General features: G+C 35.0%; 1 protein-coding gene across 1 annotated transcript in view; it reads right to left on the reverse strand.

Moving 5' to 3' along the window:
- The window catches only part of fynb (FYN proto-oncogene, Src family tyrosine kinase b), a 65,293-nt gene extending 47,477 nt beyond the window's left edge, over window positions 1-17,816 (reverse strand). Inside the window, 2 exon segments of the mRNA XM_051138274.1 lie at window positions 1,408-1,470; window positions 17,628-17,816. The gene's annotated coding sequence lies outside the window, so the exon portion shown is untranslated.
- Window positions 17,817-22,289: the final 4,473 nt, after the last annotated feature.

Consider the following 22,289-nt stretch of genomic DNA (forward strand, 5'->3'; position numbering starts at 1 on the left):
AGCTTCATCTTCACTGTCACTTGTAGCACAGAAATGACACTGAACCTGCACAGAACCAGAGCTGTTGAACTCCTTACGGTTTCCATCCCGACAAGATGCTGCTTTACCCTTCATCTTGCTCCAGTGTGTAATGCTCATTCAAAGCATCAAAGTGGAAAGTGCTCATTGGAGCCACAGAGGTCTGGTTTAATGCACATAGGCCCTAGTTTCTCATTATCATGCAGTAGGAGTGTCAGGCCTGCTGAGATGCTCACTCCATACATCTTTGATGTGCAGTCACCCACTGACACTACCCAGCAGGCCCTGGGCTTAAAACGCTGACCAGTGTGTTTCTCTTCTTAGACAAGAAAAAAGCAACCCAAGGAGAGAAAGAGAGAGACCTAAGGGGCATAGGACAGTAGTAAGCAGCTCCTCCATTATGTCGTATGGAACCCGTGACTCACTGAAACGTCAAAACTCAAACACGCACACACACATTCCACAGAGTCTAATCACTTCAGTATGTCTTTGCTAGCCCAAATTACCTCACGAAAACACACACTCTCTCTCAGAGTCAAAAGCAAACACACACTACATTTAAACACACACCAATTTTCAGCAGTTCATATGACTTCATACACACATTTCTGAGTCAAACACACACAGACTCTTGAGTATTACATGTTTTCTTTCCACAGAGAAGACACACCCTACACTGAACTCAATCCAACATTATATCACACATTATATTACTTCGCTACCTAAATGAAGGCATAAAACAAACTTTACTGACCTAAACCTAAAAAATTATCATTTTTGCACATTTTCTTTTTTGGGGGGAAATATGTGGAATTCTGTGGAACCGATTTAAATATGGTGAAATGTCAGTGGTAGCCAAAAGCATAATCACTTTAGCCATTTCCTTTATTAAAGGAAAAGTCCACTTCCAAAACAAAGATTCACATATAATCACCCCCTTGTCATCCAAGATGTAAAGAAATTATGTTTTTTGAGGAAAACATTTCAGGATTTTTCTCCATATAATGGACTGATATGGTGCCCCGATTTTGAACTTTCAAAATGCAGTTTAAATGCGGCTTCAAACAAAAAGGAAAGTATATCCTACATCTAGACATAACCATAACCACTGTATATAAAAGAAATAGAATTATTTCCTGTTGAATGCACAGTGGTATATTGTTGTTGCATCCTATTTTTCTGAGACCCACAAAAAATGCAAAACATTTTAAATATTGGTAAAATATTTGTTTTAAACATCCTAGTGTTCTATTTGTAGTTATGAAAGTGGCATCTTCAAATTCTGCAGAAATCTGCAGTGGGTTCTGTGGGTTTAGATTTCATGTAAGCCTGCCTATAGCCCATCATACCTTGCCTGACCCCACTACTGATGCAGTGTTTTACACTCACCTTTATTTAAAGCACAGCACGATCCTTACTTCCTCCACATTGCTTTGTGTTCAAAAGAGAATCCTGAGAGAAATAGAAAGAGAAACACGAATTATAATTATAATGTGATAAAGAGCTTTATAGTCTGTTCTAACCTGGATTATAGACCTTTGTGCAGAACAACCGACAGAAAATAACAAAAGAAAAATTTCAATCACTCTAGGACAGTTTAATCACAATCAACCTTCCTATATCCCCGCACTCAATAGTATTAGCTGCTATTTTTAGGAACAGATTACACACAGTGATGGTACTCACCCAGACACCCAGTCTAACCCATCGCAAACAAATGAAACCCTAATCAGCCGTATCCAGACTTCTATAGGGCTGCACAATATTTTTATTTATTTATTTTTACAATTTCTTCACTTACTGTACATAAAAGATTGCTGTACACTGAGAAGTCACAGCAGATTTCTTTACCCAGAAAAAGCCATGCATAGTGGACCTTAATAAGTTTATATCAATGAATAATCCAAAAAGTTATTGTCACTGCCCATTTTGAGAGAAGTCATGTGAGATCATGACATTTAGCCTTTTTTATGTGACATTTTGTGGGAGGCTAAATTTGAGATCAGACATTGATGTCAGCTTTTCTCATACACTAGATTAACTGATATCAACATTATTTGCCTTATACTAAAACATAATGTGGTGCTAACACTGTGTTAAACATAATTTTGTTGAAGAACATGTTTCTAATTGTGATCACAGCACTAATTCATCAAATGATGAACAAACATTGGAAAAGAGTGTAGTAACCAAGAGTATATTCAGGCATGTGGTGTAGTACAGCTCACACTAAAATTGATGAAGAGGGCTGTAACACTACAGACTCATCACCACAAACTCATCATAAAACACATACACACACAAAAGCTAAGCATGGATGATAGAAATAAAATTAACCTCCAAGGAGAGCTATATTTAGGACAAACCCATTTTCTTAATTAGGTTTGAACTATAGGCAAAAAACTAACTTGGTATTCAACATGATTTAAGAAATTACACAATTAAAAAATGGATTTTCGAAAATTAAAAGGTTATTGTTTGAAAAATAACTATAATAGAAAGCAACAACATCTGATCTGTTCTGTAATGCAGGGCTGGCAGGAATAAATATAAAAGGGTTAAAACAACCATAATTAAATTTTAAAGATTTGATCAATATTCCGACCATGCACTGTCAAAGCAAGGAGTTTTGAAGAAGCTCTCCTATATAGAGCTGCTATTATTACCGCTATATAGCTGCTGTATTTTCTTTTTTTTTTTTAGGTGAATTATACTATTAATAGACAGGTAATGAAAAAAGCTTGTCCGGTCCAACTGAAAACAGAGCCAGCAGTGACATTAGGATATGACATCATGATGTGTCACACATCACATTAAAAAAATTGTTGGTGCACTACCTCAATATCCTTTTACTTCCAAAAAAAAGATACCCAAACAACCTAAACGTTCAGAGATCTTCAGCCAGACAATGTATGTGTGGAGCAGCCAGAGGGAAATCTTTAATTGAGGGTTCTGTTGTATTTTTAGAACAGCTTGGATGTAAACTAGAGGAAGTGCTCACTCTGTACAGCTCACAGATGGGAAAACCTTTCATTTTCTGTTACACGAGGACTGTTTGTGAGTGTGTGTTGGACTGTTTAAATCAAGTATTCTGAACTAAATTCTGTAGTCATTTTGAATTACTTTTTTGAGTTTCTGACTTTTGATAGTGCCGCTAAATGTTTGTCTTTAACAGTTATGGGGGGAAAGCACTACTAAATTAATATGAAAACGACTAAACAAAGAATATGGTTGCAAGCAGCATTGGAGGGCCCAAGCCATCAGCGCAAAAGCCGCCCCGGTTGCATCAGGAAATCGGTGCACAGCGGCCACATGCATTTACAGTAACCCCTCTGACACTCTGGTTTTTAGGGTTACAGCAATGAAAGAGCTGCACTTTAACATCAAGTTTATGAAACACACACACTTACATGATGAACATTTTTATTAACTAACATGAATAAATATTAAAAAAAAGTTGTTAGTTAATTTTAGTTAATGCATTAACTAATATTAACAGATGAAACCTTATTGTAAAGTGTTACCAAAACGTTTAATTATCTATATAAGCATTTTATTAAATAACTTTAATGATTTGATGATTTACAGCTTAGTAATGCAGGCAAAATCACAGACATAAATGAATAGATTTTTAATCTCTCTCTCTCTCTCTCACACACACACACACACGCACACATACAGAGAGAGAGAACAATATATAAAAAAACTTTACAATAATGTTGTAATAGTTATTACATAATAGTTGTTAACCTTAAATAACTATGTTAGTTAACATGAATTATATTTATATAGCATTTATGAATCTTACGTTAATATCATGTTCAAAATTTACTGCTATATCATTCATTAAACTAAATAGTTAATGTACATCAGTTAATGTACCATGAACTTACATTTTTATTAACTAACACAAATAAATATTGTAAAAAAAATATATATTGCTCATTCTTAGTTCATGTTAGTTGATGCATTAACTAATGTTAAAAAAAATGAGACCTTAATATAAAGTGTTACCAAAACATTTAATTATCTATGCATTTCTTTTAAATGATCTTAATGATCTATGAGCATTTGGGAAACAATTCTATAAAACAATATTACCAGCACAGTACATACTAATTTATTCTATATACTAATTAAAGTGGTCATCGGATGCAAAGTTCACTTTTACATGTTGTTTGAACATTAATGTGTGTTGGCCGTGTATGTACAAATCTACCCTATAATGATAAAGATCCATGCAGTGGTTTTTAATTCATCTGTAAAAATAGTATCCCCTTTTTCAAATGGAGCCATTCTCAGATGACTGTCAGTGTGGCATCACACCAACAGAGGCCGCTCCCACGATAGTTGATTGACATGAGCGTCTTACCTCAGACCAGCCTTAAATCAGCTTTCCATTCCATTGTTTCGATGCCGGAGCAGGGATGTAAGTTAGACAAGAATATCTCCGATTGAGAAACTGAGGTGTTGCGTTGCTGGATGTAATAATAAACATAGTGGTCGTCATTTACTCCCAACATCTGAGCCACTGAAGATGTAGTGGATTACGTTTGTTTGTGAAAGGAATGCGCCTCCCAATCTACATAATATCCATCTATGTTCGCGCAAATCATTCGTGATCCAGCTTCACCTTTCCTAATAATGTGCTAGTTAGCAAGTTTAGTGGCTAGACTTGACTAAATGTGGCTAAAGTAAACAGGCTCGTCCCTCCACAGAGAGAAGAGAGGGGTGGGGCGAGCAGAGCTCATTAACATTTAAAGCAACCTCGACCAGAACAGGATGATTTTTGCAGAGCTGATTTTGACAAGGTAAAAAGGGTGCTGTTTTACACTACTATTGAGCGTTTTTAACCAAAGTATATTATAGACTTTTCATTAAGAACCTAAAGAATCATATCAACTTGTGGAAATGGGCATCCAATGAACCCTTTAATCATTCTAGCTTAAGTAAAACTAAAGCAAAAATAAACAAAGCAATTCTAATAGGGTCCCACAAACACAGCCACGTTCTGTCTCTTATCAAACACACACCCCATCTAAACCGCTGCTTGTTTGTGTTTGGATACAAAACATTGGCTAAATGTAATAAACAAAAAAGGAAAATAAGAAGGATTAGGCTTAAAAGATGATGTATTATCTTATGACTAGTGGACAACCTTAGTAATACAGCTTGAAATGTTAGCTGATATGTCTTAGTTTCCAATTTTCTGTTAGCCTTTAGAACAACTATAAATTTATGAAACTAAACAGGTTTCCTTAGAATGACTTGTTCTTTATATATTAACTGTTATTAACTGTTTCCATTTTTACTGTTACTTTAATAAATCACCATGGCAACACTGTTCAAGATATCCAAAATCCCTTTGCAATTTAAGTTCCTCAATGTTTTGGCATCATGTTTATTAAAGTTTGGTGTGAACTGCATGGTTGCACTAGAAGTATTCAAAAAAGCCTGATTTTTTTTAAAAATTCACATTCAAACCAAAATAGCCAACTTCCTGTTGGTGGTTGATAAAGTTGTCCAGCTTGATGAGAACAGTACGTGTTAAGTTTGGTTTCTGTAGCTAGAACAGTCCTCCCAAAAGGTGGCGCTATACAGGTGCACCACCTTTGGGCTTGGGCCCTAAAACACTTTTATTAATGTTATTATTATTACTATTATTATTTTTGCATCTTTCTTAGATTAATCAAAATTGCTTTAATGTCAACATAAAGTACTAAATAAATAATATAATTTAATGCATCAACTTTGATAGCCCTAAAAAAACCCTACATTAAAATAAAGTCCAAGATCTACTGAAAATCTAAAATGTCTTTCATTGACAAAAACAAATTATTGAACTAATTTAAAAATGTAAAATCAAAATCACACTGGTACAGCATGTATCAGGCCGTATGCTGTTTATTTACTCTGCATGTCTTCCTCACTCTAGGTCAAGTGAAGTCCCAGCATGCACTACTTTCTTTTTCTATCCTCAATTTGTCCATCTCTCCCCATCTCTATCATCATGTGGAGTTCTCGTGAAGATGCAGTCCTGAGGGTGTTGTGCATTCAGCTGGATGCAAGTATTCACTCACAAACACAGACGCTTTATATGTTAGAGAGAGGGCAGCCCAGACCATAGGCAACAGGAGAAAAAAAAAGCACCTCACATTCAAGTGAATGTTATTTATTGACTGATAGTGGCATGGCGGGACATTCACTGCTGAAGACACAAAGCAACACTGTTGCCTGCAAACAACACATACACACACACACACATGAATGATCGAAAACACAGCAAGACAATTCACAACATGTATTATGCACAAACGACCTCCAGAGAGCAGAGGCATACAGATGTCTTTTGTTTGGGCCTGTATAATGTAAACACTTGATGTAGCTGAGTTTAACAGGAAAAGAGGATATCATTAATTCCAGTAACGCACAAAAATTCATGCTCATTTTAAACTGACCTTTGTTTAGAATACAGTATGCTTGTACAATGTTGATCAATGTAATACTTAACATACTATTTCAAGCACATGTCTTGTTAGCAAACTTGCAAACAGAACTTAAAGGACCTCTAAAGAACCTAAACATATTACATGCAATGTTGTGTTAGCCAATTCCTATATAATGCAAACACATAAGTGTGCAATGAATTTTAGAAAGGGAAATTATCTTTATTAATCAACCAGCATTACTCATTCACATGAACATGGACAAACCAGCACCAACTAGAGTGTGAAAATAATCATCCCTGAAACATGCTCTGTCTGTAAAAACATGACAGAATCTCCCAGCCTGACAAGTGCCCAAAACCCTTTGAAAAAAAAAAGTAGAACAACCTGACCAGTGGACAAACCGTTTCGAGGGATCAGCTAACAACCTGAGACTAGGTTAGCATGCTTTCTATTTATACATGTATTTGTTTGTGCGCTCTATAAAGTATTGAAGCCCCTTTCTGCCACTCAAATTATTTGTGACTTAAGCAGCTCCAGTGGTTGACGTTGATCGGAACCAAACCTTCAGATAATATAGAGATCATATCTGCTTCTCTGAAAGTTACTGAAACCACACACGAAAACCCGGAACACACCAGGCACATACGTGCAGCCACAAGACACATATGCGCAGCTCCCTCGCACTGTTTGACCGACAACTAGTTGTCCAGTGCGGTTCTGTTCACACAGCAATGGCTTTGCTAAGTCCTAAAATTGTATGGGTGCACTGTTAAAAATGCAAATGCATATTTTCCAGTTTACGAAACATATTGAATCTCAAATACTAAAAAATGCTCTTTTCTTGAAACAACATAAAAACCCTTGTCAGACCAACAAAACTGCCTCAAATGTTGTCCCAACTAGTCAAACACAGCTGTCTAAACAAACAATTTCATATTGTTGAAATGTTGAGGCTTTGTAAGTTCCCACCATGCATTGCAGCATGAATAAATTATGTAGTTAATGTTATAGGATTATTGTTTTGCTGTTTGCGGACTTAATTTAAACTTTCTGTTGTTGTTTTGTCATTATTGTTAGTTATTTGTTGTACTTTGATATAAAAAGTTCATCTTTTTAACATTTGTTGATTGCAACCATTCTTGGGGTTTGTGTGTCTAGGGGCCTAGAATATGTTCCACCACTTCTGTTTGCTGGATATCATAGTCTTGTAAGATGTTTTACAAACAAAGACAATGTTGTTTACATATTACACTAAGTTATCCATTAAGGATTCTATAACAATTCACTGTTTGTCATTTGTAAATAAACAAAAAAATAAATTAATACAGAAAAAAATAAATTGCCTCAACGACAGTAATTGTTGTTTCAGTTGTTGTGACAAGACTTTTTCTATTAGCAAAATAAGACTATCAGCATTGCACGAACAAACAAATTTATGTTGGCTAGACAAAGTATCTCTACTGAGAAAAACTAAAAAAAACTATTGTTGAGAGAACTCAAAAGTCTTACTGCATCAAGTTGCCTTACTTTTTTATGTTTTCTCAACTATTTATGTTTTAGAGTGTGTAAGTTAAGTTATAAAATATGGTTGTCACTTCCCCAAATAACTCAATTCATGCCATTTATTTCATTTTCACTGTTATAAAACAGTTATAAAATAGTTATAAAAAACAAATAGTTCCATTAGTTTTTTGTACCTAGCTATGGTACAGACACTGGTGACCAGACCTGTGAAATTTTACTGCCACTGGTACCAATTACTGAAATTTTGTTATCACAACCCCACCAGCTCTAACACTATTAAAACCTGTAATTGATGCATAAAGGGGTGCTCATACTGACAGTGATACAGCAATTTGTGTGAACACACTTTAAGATGCTTCTCAGCTTTCCACTATGTCTATGGTTATACTAAAGTTCAGCTGTGCATAACTATAGTACTTAAGATCCCACTGACCTGTTACTGCTAAACCATTAATGCCATTATTTAAAAGTGATAATCCACATATATTCAATTAACGCCTAGTATTTAGCCAATGTTTTGTATCCAAACACAAACAAGCAGCGGTTTAGATGGGGTGTGTGTTTGATAAGAGACAGAACGTGGCTGTGTTTGTGTGATTCAGCTTTGGCCCTGGGGACTGTGAGGAAGCAAACTGTTCCAACTAATTGAATTCCTTTAGAAAGTCTGCTTCCCAGACAGCAATCACCATTAGCCACACACACACACACACACTCACACAGTCTCTCTTATAATGACTCACCATATCACTAAAGACAGAACGGCAAACCATCACCATTTTAATATTCTGAATTTGGGAAGCTAAGCCTCCCACCAAGACATGTGATATATATTTCGCCCTTAGACCATCTTATTTGATCCAGACACAAGGAACACCCTAAACTGCAATCACATTTGGCCATCAATTGTGTGGATGTGTGAAGCACAGAAAGACGCCGTTGATGTGAGTTTTAAAATTTGTTTTTCAAAAAACCCAAACATTGCATCCCCCAAACCTCAATTAGTAATTTTAAACACTAATTATGAGCTAATTACAAAGTCAAACTCATTAAAGCTAACAGCTTGGGTTGTTACAGTTGTTAAGTAAACATTAACTCATTAAATTCTTATTAAAGAATGGCATGTAAGTAAAGTATTGTTCTCTTTTTGATTATTAATACTAACAACACAACAGACATAAGCAAGTCTGTTTGGCTGCATGTATACTGCAAGGCAGATCAAATCTAACACAAATGATTTTTCCCAATTTATTTACTTTAAGGACAAAGTCACTGTATGTTTACATGAAAAAGCATCTTGACATGCTTTTTCATGTTTACATGAAAAAGCATCATTTCATTTCATAGTCGGCACACTATACAACTGGTAATGGAATGATTTTAGTTGATTCCTAGTATTAACATATATTAATTAAAGGAGAAGTTCACTTCCAGAACAAAAATGTACAAATAACTTACACACCCCTTGTCATCCAAAATGTTTGTGTCTTTCTTTTTTCAGTCGTAAAGAAATTATATTTCTTGAGGAAAACATTTCAGGAATTATCTCCATATAGTGGACTTCAATGGAGCCCCAATTTTGAACTTCCAAACCGCAGAGAATAAGATGAGGCGAGCGTTTGAGGTTAAAAAGTATATAAATTGTCAATATGTTTGGAAAATGACCAATCGTTTAGCTAGATAAGACCCTTAATCCTCGGCTGGGATCGTTTAAAGCCATTTGAAGCTACATTTTGGAGGGGGAACCATTGAAGTACATTGAAGTTCTTCAAAAAACTATTTCTTATCAACAGAAGAAAGAAAGAAAGACATGAACATCTTGGATGACAAGGGGGTGAGTAAATTATCTGTAAATTTTTGTTCTGGAAGTGAACTTCTCCTTTAAGTCTAAAGCTTATCGCAAGTAAAGTCTTATGGTTATAATGTTATCCTCAATAACATTAAAAATCCTCAAAACACTGAACATGCAGCACTAACTGAGGTAGACTGGTATAAATTTCACAGGAAATTTCCCAGAAGAGGAACATACGCATTTGGCCGAACAGTATTTTTACACAGAGCTTTGAAACTTTCATCTGAAAATGATGTCATGAATTATTACACAACTTGTTTGCAGGAACACTTTGACATTAAGGCCCAAAATACACACTACGCAGTTTGTAGACAAACTGAGAGTAAATTAAATGGTTATGTTTATAGCAAGCTGCCTGAAAAACAACATCTGACAGTGCAAAAACATACTTAATTTGGTCAGTGGCACAGCACGCTTAATCTGCCCTGGCCAAGTATTTCACATCTGCACTTCAATACTTGCGTAAAGTACGTTTCTGGTCTAAGGCTACAAAGTGGCCAATTGTTGAGTCTTTCTATGTATTGGCTGACGCTCTCTCTCAAAGAACAGGCATATGCTCCCTACGCAAGGGCAAAGCAGTGCACCGTGGGCCGCAGTGATATGCAATGACCTCAGCTGAGGCTGGGGGTGGGGCAGCTGAGATGAAAAAAAAAAAGAGCCTGACCCACTCTAGACTTTCCACTGGTCAACGACACACACAGAAAGAACCGCTGGATCAGAAGATGAATACCTAAAAGATCCACTTTATCCTAAACAAGAAGTACCAACATTTTATTTTACTATCTTGAAATTTTACATTCTCAAGGGTATGCTAGAAAAATAATCCAATCAAATCCTGGTGAATAAAGTCTTGCACTATGTCCAGATGAATAAACATCATATTATGAAATCTAAAGCACTGAGAGTACTATGAGATTTCATAACTACTGAAAAGTACTGGCAAGTTTTTATTGACTAACAACCCAAATTTCAGTCTGTTCCTTACATACGCACTATCAGTAATTAGACTATTACTGCAGTGCTTATATCTTTTTTCCTATAGAAGCTTGACTGTCTTGAACACTACGAACACAGAGGTTTAAAATTAAAATAAATACATAAAAAAGTATTACCTATTTGGAAAGATATGAGGGTGAATAAATAATGACTGAAATAATGACAGAATTTGCTTTAACCACAGTTGAACGGGTTTACTGTTTGCAGGTCTGTTTATAATTGGTAAACTCTTTCCTTATACACGCTTGGTTAAGACGAAGTGTACAATATTTTGATGTTAAAACACCATACAAGGACAACTAAAATAAGCCATTTGTAGGATGCTTTTTGTGAAAAGTGTAAATGCTGCAACAATGTCTCAACCAATAACATGAATTTGGGACAAGTTCGTTTGTCTGCCCAGTAAAGGACAGGTGAGGTCATTATTTTGGCTATTCAGGGGTGTGTCTTCCAAAAGCATTCCATCATTACCAACACAGTTCAACGATACTTTGTTTCCCGAGATTGCAGTTCTAATGAACATTTGTGAATGCCACCGCAAAGTTGTGTGGTTGGAACTACAGCTCTCCACCTGTGGCTACAAGCATAGTTTCAGTTTCTTGTTTGTATAATATGTGTACTTAAACAGATCAAGCTTAAGAGCAAAATAAGCAAGTTAACATTTAATATGTATACAAATTAATGTCTAATTAATGTCAAATTAAAGTTTAAGATAATGATATTGGCATTTGTGAAGAGTGTGCATCTGCGAATGTGCTCTAGCAACCTGCGCAAACCCCATAGTATGATGTAAGAGGGATCCCTTATTAAATCAAACATGCGGAAATAAAGCAAAACGACAGAACAAAAATACTGAAGTCGTTTTGGAGTCATGTTCATTATTTACAGCAATACTCTGAATCTCGAACAGAGCACTAGATTGTTAAACCAAAACGGTTCAAACAACACAAAGTTACCACCATTTTGGGAAACAGTCTCCAACAATGCATCATACATTGGTAGTTACTATGTTGTACAAAATAAAAGTGGGGATACATTTACCACCTTGATTTTTCTGGTAGATATCAGTAAGTATGTATGTTTCTGTGTCTCTACAGCCAACACACAGTCTATCATCTTTGTTCTGCTCTGTTCCACAACATGGGCCATTTTACCTGCAGTATTATGATAAAGCCTTACACCGTTTGGAATACAGACTCTAGAACACGTCCGGATTGCAGGCGGGGCAGTTAAGGCTACGTCTATTGGCATAAACACGTCTCTATGAGATGAGCCCCATATGTCTGCTCCCAGAACAAATCTAACAGAGGGTGAGCAAAACAGGATGACATGATACTATCTAGAAATAAGATATTTTCATCTCAGCAAACCCTCCAGCTTAAACGTACATCCCGGTCAGAACAGCAAGTGGAATAAAATCCCAGAATGTTCCGAACGTTCGTCTGTGTTTCCACGGTTACCTTTCCAGCGTTCTGCAGACTGATGTTATGACCAGCTGCTTCATTCAGCTGCTTCCTATGTGATGCACATTATGAATATGACTTCTTCTTTATGCTAAGAATTTACACAATTTCAGCAAGTAAACCTTAAGAAGCATTGGGTTATTTGATTAACACCAGAAAAAGAGTCAAATATTTCAAAATAATTAGTTAACTGGAATATGAGATGCAAACTGCTTTGGTGGTTAAGGAGAATTTGACTACATTTCCTGGAAGTGGTTTTGCGTAGTGTTTCCACCAGCAAATACCAATGTAAGGTTTCTAATAATAAAATGTAACAAACATATACAATCCCAAGCAAATCATGATAACATGAACAAAATGGTGCATGAGTGTTTCTAAATTACCAATAAAATGACCTGAACTGATGAACAGAGCAATGAACTGTGTGTTAGAATGCGTGTTGTAAAACAATATGATTGAAGTGACAAATGATTAGTCATGAATGACTGTCCTTGTTTTAGCTGTTATGTACTGATGACTCCAGAAACTTGCTGTTGTTAAACCCAAATGCTGCGACTGCACTGTAAAATCTAATTAGTTGGGCTTACTTAAAAAAAGCATGCAAACCGATTGCCTTAAAAAAACTAAGTAAAGTGAAATAAGAATAGTATGTTGTACTGACAAATGCTTAGTTAGTATAGTTTACTTACACGGGAGCTCTAGTAACTAAAAAAGAACTGTAGGGGGTACTTGATCATTTACTTTAGGCTTACACTTGACTTAGTATCGCTACTCACTGACTCCCAGAGTGCATTGCGGCATGAATAAATTATGCAATTGCTTTGTTTTACTGTTGTTGTTTTTATTTGCTAATTTTATTTACTGACTTGTGTCAGCAGTAACACAACAAAAAGAGAAAATAAAATAATATAATGGTTATTGTCACAATTAATAAAAAAAAATAAAATTGAATTGTTACCATTGTTGTGATTCACATGCTGAATGTTGAAGTTTGTGACTTGAGCACATTACCACAAATATTAAAAGACTGTCTCAACCCAATAAAGTTTCTTAAGGTGTTTATTGAAGAACAACAAAATTGAAAAAATCATTAATAAATATAAAAAAAATGTAAACTATAAAATGTAACTATGAAAATGTAACTATGAAAATAACTGCAGATTAACAATTGCCACCTCAAAAAAAAATTGCTTTTCTTCTTCTTCTGTTGTTATTTTGCAAATTAGCAACATATTAGTGCACTGCTGCCTCTCACTGGTTTATTAATGTTATTGGTTCCTTTGTGGCTACTTGAATATTTTAAGTAAGCGTCACTCAAAGTAGTAAGTAAACTGTTTTACTCGCTTGAAAGTAGCTGTAACTTAATAAAACCTAGTAAGTATAGCAACTAAGTAAAGATAACTAATTATATCTAAGTAAGGTAAACTATTGGATTTTACAGTGTGAATCACTGAAAAAGTTCACTGAAGAACCTCATGGTTCCTGTTTTTTGTGAACCAATTCCCCCGAAGTGACCTTACTCAAAAGAATGATTATTTCACAAACTCTACTTTTCTCATGATTGTTATGGACAAGAAAAGGAAAGCAATAACAAAGAAATAATTTTTGGTCTTCTTATCAAATCATATGTCTTAAGAAGGCTTGGAATATAGTGCTTAGATCATATAGCTCCTTTTCATGGTGTTATTGTGTCCTTTTTGAGAATTTCAGCCCCCATTAATTGTATTTGTTTTTAAAACATAATGGAAAACACTAGCAATTCATCCAGCGTGCTTCCCTGCTTGCAGTCTGTGACAGTGGGACCCTACCCAGGACTAGCAGTTTGGAATATGAATGGAAGGATGGTGACGGAAATTTACAGATACAGATTTACACCCTAAGGGTGCAGGGTGAATGGCAGAGAAAAGAGCATGCCATTTTAATTTATTTTTTGAGAAACAATATACCTTTTTTTTTACCTACTAACTTCTTTTCAAGAAAAAATAGAAGGAGAGAAAGTCAGAGAAAACAGTATGTGTGTGATTTCCACCAACCCCCAAAAGAGATGCCACACATCCCACTAAGCCTACTTAATTTTTCCAGATGGAACAGTTAGTGTGTGTGATATGTAGGAGGGTTACTGTGTGTTGCTGTACAAAGGTTCATGAGTGCATCTGATTATGATGATAGAATGAATCAAACAAAGCAAGATTTAAGACTACACACTGCCTGGCAGACACATAGAAGGGCTGCTTTCCTAGACAGTATTTTTGATTATCATGCACTACAAAAATGCTGTCTATGTAGTAGTGTTGCACAATATACCGGTACTTAAAAAGTATCGTGATACCCTGCTTTTAAAAAACAGCACGATTACGCATTTCACTAGTACTGGTATTTTAAGAATGCATTTTAATAAGAGGCTTATGTCTGCGTGTCTGTGTTAGTGAATGGCGCAGAAGCGCAGATTTGTTTAGATACGCATGGCGCTCGTGGTGTTTTCAGCCTCTGCCGCCTCAATATACGAGTACATGAACACATGAACATAATCTCTAGAACTGCTCCGAGAGTCACTTAATGAGCAGTTTACCGTTTCTTTTGCGGAAAACTATTGTCATATAATGAAGACCATAAAGGTCTTCACAGCAACCCATCAAAATAAAGGTTCGGTTTAACTTGACAGTCAGAAATATATTAATATATTACTTAATGTAAAGATAATACTACTACTACTACTACTACTAATAAAAATCTTATCAAAACAATGTTTAAGGAATATTTACCAGAAAAAATATTTACCAGAATTTATTTACCAGAAAATTGTAAATACACAAGACATTATTTCTGAAAAATAAATAAATAAATAGCCTATAATAAATTAATTATCATTAGACATGCTTTTGATTATTAAAATGTAATGAAACAATTAAAATAGAATCCAGAAAATTCATGGAAAATAGAGACTCACAAACAAAACTGAATTTGAGAAAAATAATAAAACGTATTTCATAGGGCCTTAAAAACTTAATATTTGTTAAACTTTTAATAAATTGCTGTTAAATTCTGAAAGTTTCATGAATTCATCATCAATTAATTAGACATGCTTTTTGATAAATCTTTGTTTAATGTAACCATTAAAATAGAGTTTAGAAAAATTAAAATGGAATTTAGGAAAAAATAAAACAGATTTCATAGTGCCCTATTTATTTCATTTGTGTCTTTGTTTTAGTATGTGTTTAGTTGTCATTTAGTTTGTTACTTGCATCTAGGTTCTTATTATTAATAACAAAGATAAAATAACAAAAAATGACTGTCATGATGTAAATTGTTGTTGTGAAATAAAATTACTATATCATGAAATAAGATTTGGCTTTATCCTTTAAGCTAACTTACCAATAAAGCAAAGATCTCTACATACCTGTAGGCTCGATAGCTGTTTACCATAATCCTGTGTAGTTTTATTTTATTTTTTTTTAAAGGGGAGATGAAATGCTTAATAGATAAAATAACTATCATTTCCATTTGAATAATCTATTATCCAATTACTTTTCCTGTTGTTCTATGTTTTTTTCGTAGCATCGGTTCAGTAGTAGCATCATGATATTTTAGTCAGGTATCGCATCGAAGTCAAAATTTTGGTATTGTGACAACACTACTATGTAGGCAGCTCATGATATTTTATGTTTTATAGAACATTCGAACAGATGCAATACAAAGTTGCTTTATTGTAAAGGAATTTCTGCCATTTCAAATACATTCTCTCTCTCTCTCTCTTTTTGTGGAACAAAAAAGACATTTTGCAGATACCAGATATGAATGTGTGCACGCACAAATGAGATTTCAGAAGTGATTAACGTTTTGACTTGAAATAATGTGTACAAGTAGTAGTAAGTAAATTAGTACATGTGAGTGAATCACAGTTATGCTAAAATGTTCTCACTAAGTTTACTATGAGTGATAGCTGTTGCTTTTCACAGGTTACATTAAAAAAACCCAATACTTCTGTACTTCAAGTATACAAACATTACAGGCAAGGTGAGTCACAGATAGAACAAAATGACTTATGTTCTAAAACTGGGTCAGTGCATTTAATAAACATGCAGTAGAACTTGGTTTTGAACTCTGATCTGTTAAACTATCCAAATTGCATTTTGGGCAGAGAATACATTCTGAGTCAGACGAGCACAGACCTAAGCCTCAGTATCAAAGTTGAACCTATGGTGTTCAAAGCAGAACACCCCATGAAAGAGTGTTGTAAAATTCTCTAGTGAAACTAGAAATAATTCTGTGGTTCCAGAGTGATTAGTCAAATGATATTTATGGCTCAGGTGATCAAAAATCTGTATCTAGAGTGCCAGTGAGTACAGGCAGCAGAATTGAAACCACATATTGCATTTCCAGGGGATCATGCACCAAAATACACAACTGTAATAGAGATGAATGAAAATTTGAGCAGAGGATGTCAGGGAGGGACAGTCTACAATTCAACTGGACAAAAATGTGAATAAACCTATGTGTGCAAAATGAGTCGTTTGCAGCCTTCCAGACAGGCTGATGCAGGAGGTGGAAATTTTTCAGTGACTCTTTTTGGAGATTATGCCAGTAGGTGGTGACAAGCCTCTTTTAAACTCTTAAATGTAGGCTATAATACGTCCAAGAAGCATTTAATCAACAGATTAGTTCAAAACCACTTACTCACTCAGAAGCAAAAGACCACCAAGACTTGAAAACATACAACATCTGATCCTTTTCTAGCTTTCATTAGGAACTATTTTTGTTGGAGGAGCGATAATAGACAAAGTAACTCCTGTGTCTAAAATGTAAGTCAGTATAACACTCACAATTGTACTGGTGCCCCTAATATTCGCACAACTGTCATGCTAATATTCAGTACATACACACACACACAAACCCAAACACAAAACAATTCATTAAAAAATGACTTGACTATGTTATGATGACCTAGTTGAAGCAACAACAACCCAGCAGGCGTTAATAAACAAATTTTGAGCTGCAGGAGAGGGTTTGAGCTGAAGTGAAGGATGCGTACTGCAGGTTTGTGCCGACACAGCAGAATAACTGAGGTCAGGAGCGTGAGCAAACTATATTGACTGCATCTAAAAATATCAGTAACAGTAAAAGCAACATTGTGTCTGCAGTGTTACAATCACTGCATGCAACAAAAATCACAGCAGCAGCATCCCTAGGACAAATCCAGTCACACAGACTTATTATTACTATAGATATGTTTATATGTGAAGAACGAGGGCATGTATGGAAATGCAAAGGATGGTGAGCACGCTTCCATTTCTATTAAACTACAATAACCAACACAAATAATGCACTTACCCAGATAACAGCCTAAAGTCCTGTCTTGAGGTTTTCCATGGCACACAAACCTATCACAAAGATATCCGTGATGGTGTAAAGAATAACGGGCGATCAGAGAGCGGCGAGTAAATAGCGATTTCAGCAGGATATTATTCACTGCTCCGAGCGGCTGGCGGATGATGGCGCAGCGGCAGCATAATGAAATTCAATGGCGCTGCGTTTTGATTGACGTCTCCTTCAGCCAAAAGAATGCTCTGGATCGCGTTTAACACGAGATCGAGTATTTCATTGGCTGAGACGGTTGTCAATCAGCACTCACTCGGTGGTTTGTAAACAGGGTAGGCGTCTGGGCGAAGGGCTGAACACGCCGGGGCGAATGACACATGTGTCAGTTTAATGGCTCCTTATTCATGGTTTTCATGTTAAGCGTTAAAAAGTTCACGCCGAATGGCTGTTTTACAGCGCTCCGTCCATTAAGGAATTCCATTATTTTTCCATTATTTTTTACCGCCTCCCCGGTAAAATCCTTTTGGGACAAAACAGCATATCTGCGATTAATGCGTTAATGACTAAACTTATTAAATCTTGCGTTAAAATTGCAGCCACGCTTATAATAAACAGAATGCTATCTTTGGTGTGGATACTATTATCAGTAATCTATAGAGGCCACTATGTTTACAAGGCAGGGACTTTTGTAACAACGCAATTTCCTTAGTAAAGTAGCGTTCTAATGAAAGATGTATTCTGAATAGGCCTATGTTTATTATAAGATTATTAAAACAGTAAAGCGGTCGAGGCTGTTATTATAGTTATAGTATTATAGATGTTGTGTGCTGTATAAGACGCTGTAAAACAGTAGGTTGAACAGACAGATTTAAATGTGTTGATGTTGAATGGATGTTGCACAGTCTGCTTAGTATGGGAATCAGTGATGTTTGGCTCGATGCTTCCATCTGTCGACCAGTCATCATAGTTTACTCTCAGTGAAAAACGTTTTCCTAAAAGGCCATCTTGTGGTCAGTGTTCACCGTACATTTATAGGTCAACTCATCCTTAAAGAAAAATTCTGACTTATGGATGCAATCATGAAAGAAATGACAAAGAAGAGCTAGCCATCATGTACAAACTGTATTTTCTATCACTTTACCCTAACCTGCCTCTTAACCTACCCATTGCACAGAACTTTCTGCATTTTTAGATCTATTTAATTTTATTTATTTATTTATTTATTTATTTATATCTTGATTCTGTATGATTTATAAGCTTGTTTCCTCATGGGGACCAAAAAAATTCCCCACAGTTGATCCAAATTTACTGGTACTTATATACTTGTGGGGACATTTGGTCCCCATAATGTAGGGAATACCAGAATACACACACACACACACAGAGAGAAATAGCTGACATGTTGTGATTTTAGTCACACAAAGCTATTATACTAATATATCTTCACAAGTGTAGGGAAACATTATCAGTAAATAGCAAATAAATATACTTTTTGTGGAAACACATTTGGCTTCTGATGACTATAGGCTACTGTACCATAAAAGTGTTATTATTATTCCTTCTAGAGTCTGACAGATGAAGTCACTATGAACTGTCATTGTATGGAGTCTATTGCTAGATACAGAGCTTCTTTTGTAGGTTTGTTTTTTTTTTGTCATAAATTCTCAAGTCACTGAGGTCTTCCACATCGCAACAATTACCCATTTGCCACTAGTGCTTTCTACTGATCAATGCTAACATTAAACACAAGAACAAAAGGCAATCGTACTTTTTTCTGCACGTAAAATTTTTGTGCAGAAAAAAGAAAAAAAAAAAGATTTGGTAACTAACTACCCAAAAACTATGGAAGCCTGTTTCTGGCACAGGATTTTTTTTTTTCTCCCCAAAATACTATTATTATTTTACTATATAGACCTTTGCTATTGTAAGTTTATATCTCATTCATATCTTTATATAATTCTTGCATTTCAGAGGGAAAAAAAATCTGAAATGTCATATATAAACTGAATTGGGAGATAAACTCTGACCTTAAATTCTGACCTTTTTTTTCACAATTCAGATTTTACATCTCACAATTGTTTTGTTTTGTTTATCCACAAAATAAAAAAATAAAGGTAATTATTTTCTAAAAAAAAATCAGAATTGACATTAAAAAGAAGTTTAAATGCCTTTCTTTCTTTTTCTTTCTTTCTTTCTTTCTTTCTTTCTTTCTTTCTTTCTGCTGTAGAAATGGGCTTCCATAAAAAAAACAAACAAAAAAAAACAATCAAGATCAGTTAACAGGACCACCTTCATTCATATGTCAGAATGAGGAAGACAAACATGTTTTTTTTTTTTTTCTTAAAAACACTTACAGAAGATCTTAGATGATGAGGAACTAAACTGAAAAAGGGGGGTATTGTCAATGTATGTGGAAGGTTTCCAAAACAATATTTTACCTCTTGTCAGTGTCCACCTCTGCTTGTATCCAGTACAATTGCATTTTGGGTCATAAATTACCTTCTTGTGTGGTTTACGACAGCAGGCACTGTATAAAGGCTTTCAGTCTGAGAGCACACTGGTTTAGTGTCACACGGATGGGACGGCTGCAGCTGCTGTCACACACTCATTGAAATGCCATTTGTGGTCTTGAGTCCTTGGATAGTGTTTCATGACCAGAGACACGCAATGTATGTGTGCTGCGAATGGCAGCACCTCACAAAACAATCTATTTCTACAGGACACATTGTCTTGATTCCATGACTATCACAATTCTGACAATTTCCACAAAACCTCATCTATGTTAACCAGCTACTTTACCTTAGTGACTTTGAAAAATTTGTACTAGTGTTTGACATAAATCTATATCTTTACGTTCACACAGAGAACAGAGACGAAAACTTAAATAATTAAAATGTACTATTACTGTAATGTATAGTTTGCATAAACCCCCTCATGATAAACCCACTTTCAGTTTTATAAAAATATATAAAACCAAGTAATGCATATGTATAAAATGAAATTATTTGGTAAATACACTATAAAATACACAAACACAATAGTTTAGAAATACAGAAGACCCCAGTAAAGTAATTTAAGTAGGATCTGAATCTAGAAAACAGGTTCTGCAAAAATAATCAAGAATCAGTACCATTTTTTCTCCAGAAGGTGGTGATAGTAGGCTAAAAATAATTTTAAAAATCCAGTCTGTGGCCCATAGGTACAGCATTTCTTGAACCAATGGTACTGGAGTTGGAGTGGGACTACCTTTTTGGCACAGCATCATTACTTTTGCAATTCTGTTTAACACTACATCTTTAATATGAGAAACTGAATGTTGACCCTAGTAAAAAAAACAGTAATTTAAAAATGTAAGATTTAAAATGCATTTATTTAATACTAAGTATAGTTCAAGTCTATTAACATATTTACTGACATACCGCTCAAGACTTACTGACATAAAAATACTGATATAAACTTTATTTGGAGTACTACTTGTGCACAATGCACATTTCTTCATATTAAGCCTATGTATGTTTAATGTAACTATTGATGAGGATTGTATGATCTTTAAATAATATCAGTCTTTAATTGCAAAATATTTAAAGTGTGCCTAAAGTATACCTGCGATCAAATATACTTAAGTATATCTTTAGTTGGACTTCAGCACTACTTCCACCCAATTAAAGTGCATTTAGTGCAAAATTAGTTGTTTGAATTTAGCAGACTTTATGTATAGCAGTTTAGTATACTAAAAGTACAATTGCAGGGTATTTATATTAAGTACATTATATGTAAATGTATAAATGTATTTGTAGTATACGTAACTTGAAATAAATGTAGTTTAAATACATTTTAGTATATTTATTTTTCACTAGGGGAATCTGGCCTGCAAACTGCTTCACCATTCAGAGATGGCATGTGGTTATCTGTTTTTTTTTTTTTTTTGTTGTTGTTGTTGTTTTTTTTTAAAAGGTAGTTTTTCTGTTTCTATTCTCTCCTTTCTTTTAAGGCTGACTGTGAGCTTTAGTGATTGTAAAAATGCTTTAAGAAGTTTGGAAGCAGCAGTTAGTAAAGTATTTATAGCCATATAAACAGACTCTTATTGAGGTTGGCATTCAAGCAAAGGAGGTTCATTTTTGAGCCAGTTACTAAAGTTCTAAATATCAGGTCATGGAGGTTAACTGATGGCATTATAGTTATAATAGTATCTATCAGCTATAGGTGAACATAAACAGCTAAATTCGGACTTAACACTGAAATGCACTGAAATGTTTGGATATTTTTATGTTTGACACTTAAAACATTTGAATTCCAGCAGGTATCTGGTTCTTCCACCCAGTGAAAACTGGTAAACTATTGATGGGTGACAAAAAAAGTTTGTGTTGATGAGTTTGTGAGGAGTATTTCAATGCATTCCTGTAGCCTGAATGGGCTTTTTGAGAAAGATGCAAGACATGTATGAAGAAATCAGTGCACAGTAAATATGTGTTTGCGTGTACTGATATTCACTATGTTATTGGGACCAAATGTCCCCAGAAGTATAGCAATACCATTCAGTTTTGACCTTTTAAGGTCCCCATGAGGAAACAAGCTTATAAATCATACAGAATGAAGTGTTTGAAAATCTAAAAATCTAAAAATTTTTGTGTGAGGGGCAGGTTTAGGGTTAGGGTAAGAGGACAGTAAATACAG

Source organism: Labeo rohita, chromosome 20 (assembly GCF_022985175.1).
Source record: "Labeo rohita strain BAU-BD-2019 chromosome 20, IGBB_LRoh.1.0, whole genome shotgun sequence".
In the NCBI taxonomy this organism is placed as follows: Eukaryota; Metazoa; Chordata; class Actinopteri; order Cypriniformes; family Cyprinidae; genus Labeo; species Labeo rohita.